Consider the following 6,437-nt stretch of genomic DNA (forward strand, 5'->3'; position numbering starts at 1 on the left):
GAGAATAGAGCCCCAGTTGCCTGTGGAATACTTACCTTTGTCCATTGCTACGAATCACTAAAGGGAGAATAGAGCACCAGTTGCCTGTGAAATACCTACCTTTGTCCATTGCTACGAATCACTAAAGTGAGAATAGAGCCCCAGTTGCCTGTGGAATACTTACCTTTGTCCATTGCTACGAATCACTAAAGTGAGAATAGAGCCCCAGTTGCCTGTGGAATACTTACCTTTGCCCATTGCTGCGAATCACTAAAGTGAGAATAGAGCCCCAGTTGCCTGTGGAATACTTACCTTTGTCCATTGCTACGAATCACTAAAGTGAGAATAGAGCCCCAGTTGCCTGTGAAGTACCTACCTGTGTTGTCCCCCGCAGTTTGAGTGACCTCTCTCTTGCAGTGCCATTGGAGTATTGTGTCGCGGGTTGGCGCTCACCTCGGAGTGTGCAGAAGGGGAGGCGCCGCCCGAGCACCCTGTACGAAGAGATCGGAGGAACAAGTCGTTTATCAGCCAGTCGTATGGACCCAAGTAACAGGTAGCCACTCTCACCGGATCGATTACTCATTGTGTGTTTCACTCTGCCTTCAGGAGAAAAGAAGGGCGCCACGAGTCAACAAAAGCCCAAAGGGACATACTAACCCTCGCCGCATAGTCCTCTCCGGCCCCTTTCTCCTCCTGCTGAACAGAGACGATAATTTTAAGATTTACCTCCCCCTCCCTGAATTATTTTAATTAATTTAAATAAAGTTGTTTTAATATTACTTACGCTTGGTCTGTCTGGTCATTGGGGTTGCTTTGAGACCTCCTCGAGGTGGAAACTAGGAAGGGGCGTGACTTGCAACATCTGTGGTCCGCTCCGACCTGTGACAAAATAATAATAAAAAAACAAAAAAACAAGATGGATCAGTGCAAGTGATTTATTTTGTAAGAAGTGTACAATCGTTCCTTGCTTTAAAGTGCCACATTATGTATTATGAAAGATCCATATTTTGGTTTTGGGAGTCCCCAAAAGCAAGTAGGCATGCATTCAAGGTAAAAAAAAACACTTGCATTGTCTTATAATATGCATTTATTTGTACCTTATATGCTCAACGACTCCCAAAAAGATTAATTTAACAATTCATTTTTTCCAAACCCCTCCTTTCTGTGACGTTAATCTATGAAGATTTGTCCAATTGATCTCATTTCCATTTCATCATGCCTGATAAAGCAGAGTTTGTTAGCACAGTGCTTAGTGCAAAGAATGAGTTTATATTTTAATTCTGACAAATGTGAAAATTGACTGATGGTTTTACACAGCAAATGAAATGTGAAGTGGTACATATATCCCACTGGGGAAGCCCACCACACATAGAGTGTACATAAAGCCCCATTCACATTCCAAAGAGAAGCCCCAGAAACAGTCCTCCATAAAATGTGTCACACAGCCTCATACACTGCGTGCTTGAGTGAGGAGACGGATGGCGGTTTAGAGAATGACGCGGCCGGAAGACTCGATGAAGGATACATATGACGACCCAGGATGTACTGCGCTTTTTTTTTTTTACTGATTGATATCCCCAACACCTACACTCCAATTGTATCAAGTTAAATTAGTTAAAATTAGCTAGGTCTTAATCAGATTGTTTTTAATCCTTCTGGAAGAGATAGCATATTAGCTGTAATTGGTAGTAATTATGGTGAAAACCATCACACTTTACCCCAACCCTTTCAGATAAGATTGTTATATGAACTTACTGCCCAAGGCTGCATGGGTCAAGGATGGGGTGGGGGGCTGTTCTTGCTCCCGACATCTTAAGATGTACTTGTATACTGTACATCATAAGACATTTGACTCCTTAATATGAACGTCCAATTATGGCATTTGGATTAAACATTTGCAAGGTCCATTTTTTTTAACTGAAACATTTGCAAAGCTGAATTGTTTACAATAAAATGTGCGGTTAAAAGTGTGATAAATTTCCATTTCATGCTGACTTTAAAATCAAATAAATGATTTGTGATTTTCATGATGTTGAATCATGTTAGCAGGTAAGAACGATGGTAGACCAGGGAGGGGTGCAATTGACAGTCTTTAATAAAGAAAATAGTCTTTCTCAGAATAAAGAGAACAAAAATCACGGACTTCTTTCAGCCCAAAACAGAAATGGCCAGACGACAGGGTCTAAGGAAAAACACAAATCTCCACGAGGGCAGAGGCAGGGGCCCCAGGATGTCAACACCCAGTCCATAAACAGAGGAGGTCGCCGGCGGTGTGAAAGACCAAGGACAGGTGCAGCACAGGTACTCTGCAAACAGCCACAGCCGGATAATATGCAGTCCAAAGACAAAAACTATCCACGGACTGGACAGGACAGGACAGGACAGGACAGGACAGGACAGGACAGGACAGGACAGGACAGGACAGGACTGGACTGGACTGGACTGGACTGGACTGGACTGGACTGGACTTGTGGTGTGTCTCACGTAAGGTCATCGAATAATCCGACAATGAGACAGGGCTAGAAAGAGAGAATAAGAAGCAGAGACAATCAAGGGCAAAAGAGGGACAGGTGAGGGAATGAAAGGGGAGACAGCTGAAAGTGATAATGAGCGGAGGAGTGTGCGTGATGAGTGAGTAAGTGATCACAAGAGGGAGACAGAGAGAGGGGAAAAGACCAGGATCATGACACATCACTTCATTTCACATCATGTTCTTACTAAAAAAAGGTACACAAATCTAATTTCTCTCATTTGAATGAGGACTGTAGATGCTCATTACTTTGCATGCAAAAAAAATTAGAACATATGCAAACAGCAACTACATTTGTTTGATACGTTGATGTTTGAGAGAGTCAATTTTGATTAAATGTCGGTCACTGATGTGTGATTCTTTTCTTGAAAGAAAACAGTACTACATATGAAACCTTATGCACCTTTGATGGCATTATTTTAAAATAAGATCACTTATTATTTGATAACAGGTGTTTTAATTGGTTTACTACTTTAATAAGTGAGGTGTTCATTTTCAAAATTCTTAGGACAAAACTTTAAACTGATCACACTTGTAACACAACTATAGTCATTCTTTCAAAACCTGATCTCATGAATTTCATTGTAGTTGCACATATTTTCATTCCACATAATCATCGTTTCAGAACACAGGGTCATTGTGATATGTATTTATGACATTTGGTTTAATCACAAAAACACAACAGTAAGATTCTTTCAATTTCACGCAAGTTTTAAGCGGGCATGCATTTTACATTTTTTTTCTTCTTGTTTTCTCACTATAACAACTTAATTTTCTTGTTATCTCGACATAACGAAAGTTTGTTTTCTCGGTATAACGACTTAATTTTCTCGTTATCTGACATGACAGTTTTTACTGTTGCTATAGTAAAGAACTCAACTTTGACAGGCATCTGATGGACAACCATGCAGGTGCTCTTACTGTAGCCTATATTTCAGCAAATTTTGCTTCGCCTAGGTAATAACGTCTACAGTACTGTACATAAATAAAGGCTGATCAATCACTGTTGATTTTTCCAGAGACAGTACACCAAACTTTTTGTTTTTGTAATAAACATGTATAATTGGCAACACGGCAAACACAGACTGAACGCCTTCAGAAGGATGCAGAACTATTCTAAGATCTTTTAGAGCTGCTTGGATTAAACTCACTTTTAATTTTCCCTTTATTTGAAATAAAATTATATATAATTTGTAATTTTTCGTAGCCATTATATGCTGTGACAGATATCTTGTGCATTACAAGCTTCTGTCTGAAAAGAGTTTTCATGTGTACATGTAGTGTGTGTGTGTGTGCAGAAAAAAAATATTATAACATTATAGAACAAAACTGAATTAAATGCACTTTACATATACATAAAATTTTTCATCAATATGGTTAACAAAAAAGATAATAAGGAAAAGATGTACATCACAAATAGCCTATCATTAAATCCCATCCTACTATAGATAAATAGAGCATCTCCGCTTATTAACTAACACTCATGTGCCTAAAAGAAGCACAAATAAAGATATGGTGCAAACAGAATACAGTGACGTCAACCTTGGTTTTGATAAGCAGTTATATTATGACACAGAACTCGTTTGTGAAACTCATGCATCTAGCTAGAACTAAGTACACAAAATAATCATGTTGATTCAAGCATTTAACATTTATGCATTAATTAAATGTCAGTAATGAACAAGACTGCACAAATTATAGCGATCACGGGGAAGGTCCCTGTACAGTAGTGGATAGTGTACAACACCCCATCAGTTATACTCAGGTCTATAGTCCCACCTGCTGGCGCAGTTTTGCAACTTCTTAGAGAAAATTAAGTCATTAAAGCGAGAACTTTCGTTGTGTCGAGATAACAAGAAAATGAAGTTGTTATAACGAGAAAACAAGAGGAAACAAATTATAATGCATGGCCGCTTAAACTTCCATACCATTTAGTTGAAAGAATCAGTTCACTCAAGAGCAAACAATGCAAGGTACATGTTTCAAATAACCTTTGTTGCTGAAATAATTACAGTAATACAGGCAACTGCCATGTTAGAAAATACACTTACATCACGTATTTCATATCTCACATAAAATCCAGAATGTTTGTCAAAGATTTTACCCAATGCTTTATCAAAGGTGTGATGGAGATATGAAATGGCCATAAGGTTTTGTGCTAGAACAGAGTTTACTGTTAATGCAGTAAATATCCTCACTGTTTCATATGACTGAACCTATACTCTAGCTGAGCTTCTCAGATGAAAGGTGAGTTAAAGTAATGAGCAGTCTTTACTATGGTATTGCTTCTATATACAGTACCATATGGTATAATGTAATGTAAACTGCCGTATTTGATGCCATTTGTCCGTTACGCTACATCATCAGAAAGAACACAGAGCTAATTATAATTGAAAGAGTATTTATTAATCCTACAGAAGGGTAAATCCAACATGGAAACCAGGAAGAAGACACATGTACATTACTGGCAGACCCGACAACACTTGAACTGAAAACCCAGACAGCAGACGACTCCGATCCAGATCCGTTTTCAAACCGGCAAATCCGCGTTACAGTCACATCCGTTACAGGGCTGTAACACGGATCCAGCCCAGGTGCGGTTTCAGTGGGCGGGAATTACAGTCGCAGAGCGGATCCGGGCCGCGTCCGTGGAAACGAGGGCGCGTTTTTTTTTCCGAAGTTCAGAACAGGAGAAGATGTCAAGACGGTCGAGGAAAATACAGACTGCTCGCTGTTATCCTCAAAAACCTCACCAAGGTATGACACACCGTGCGAACAAACTAAATCAATGTCTTATGCTGTGTAACTTACTCGATAACTTAAAGGTTTGGTGTTTTTATTGATTCTTAGATGTGTCAGACTGTATTGTTGGCGAACACTAAGGCCTATGTTATCAGAAGACTTGCTAACATGAAGAAAACGTCCAGAGGTCTGCAATTATACATAATTAACAAATGTTTAAACTTAACTACTTAATTTAAACTTTAGTTCTTTTAACTCTTTCTATATATATTTTTTAAGATCGCTGCGTGGTAATTATAGTGAGCTAGCCACGTTTAAGTGCTAACTCTAAAATAGGATTAACGTTAGTTCACTTCTGAATTAAAATGTTCTTATTTTTGAGGAAAACCTTCCAGAGTTTTTCTCTATAGTGTACTTAAGTGGGGTTCAATATGGGAAAAATCAAAATTGCAGCTCCAGTGCAGTTTCAAAGGGCTGTACACTATCAGCTGAGGAAATACTTGCATTTTTGATCTGTTTCCACAGAGTGGAACTGCACAGAGTGTACGCGCGCATTGCAGAGCTATACAAGACAAGCTTTTGAGGACAAACCCAAGTAATTGTCATTCCTTTTTTTTTTTTTTTTTTTTTTTGTAGGAAATTACCGATCGTTTTGCTAGATAAGACCCTTCTTACTCGTCTGGGATCATGTTTTGAAGATGCAATTTGGACCCCACTGAAGTCCACAATAAAGAGAGAAACCCTGGAATGTTTTCCTCAAAACCCTTCATTTCTTTTTGACTGAAGAAAGAAAGACAATAAATAAAGGGAGTAAATTATGAGTAAATTAATTTAGAAGTGAGTTAATCCGTTAAGACTGCTTGCATTTATTTTATCAAATATAAAGTTAAAAGTAACATTGTGAAATATTATTACAATGTTAAATAATTTTCTGTTTGAATGTATTTTAAGATGTAGTTTATTCCTGTAAATTTTCAGCATCATTACTGCAGTCTTCAGAGCATGATCCTTCAGAAATTATTCCAAAATGCAGGTTGAGTGCTGGATTTATTTTGGTTTATCTTTTGCTGCTTAAAATTTCCTGGAAACATTTTTATGATTCTTTGGTGAACAGAAAGTTCAAAAGAACATAATTTTAATTTATGTGAAATATATTTTTGCAACATTATAAATGTTTTACTTCTAT

At 38.1% G+C, this 6,437-nt stretch overlaps 1 long non-coding RNA gene across 1 annotated transcript; it reads left to right on the forward strand.

Annotated features, from left to right (window-relative positions):
• Window positions 1-5,010: 5,010 nt before the first annotated feature.
• Window positions 5,011-6,035, forward strand: LOC127948660 (uncharacterized). The gene is made up of 3 exons (XR_008152145.1): window positions 5,011-5,266; window positions 5,360-5,438; window positions 5,888-6,035. It is a non-coding gene; the product is annotated as an uncharacterized LOC127948660 (long non-coding RNA).
• The last annotated feature ends 402 nt before the right edge of the window (window positions 6,036-6,437 follow it).

Source organism: Carassius gibelio, chromosome B1 (genome assembly GCF_023724105.1).
Source record: "Carassius gibelio isolate Cgi1373 ecotype wild population from Czech Republic chromosome B1, carGib1.2-hapl.c, whole genome shotgun sequence".
NCBI lineage: Eukaryota > Metazoa > Chordata > Actinopteri > Cypriniformes > Cyprinidae > Carassius > Carassius gibelio.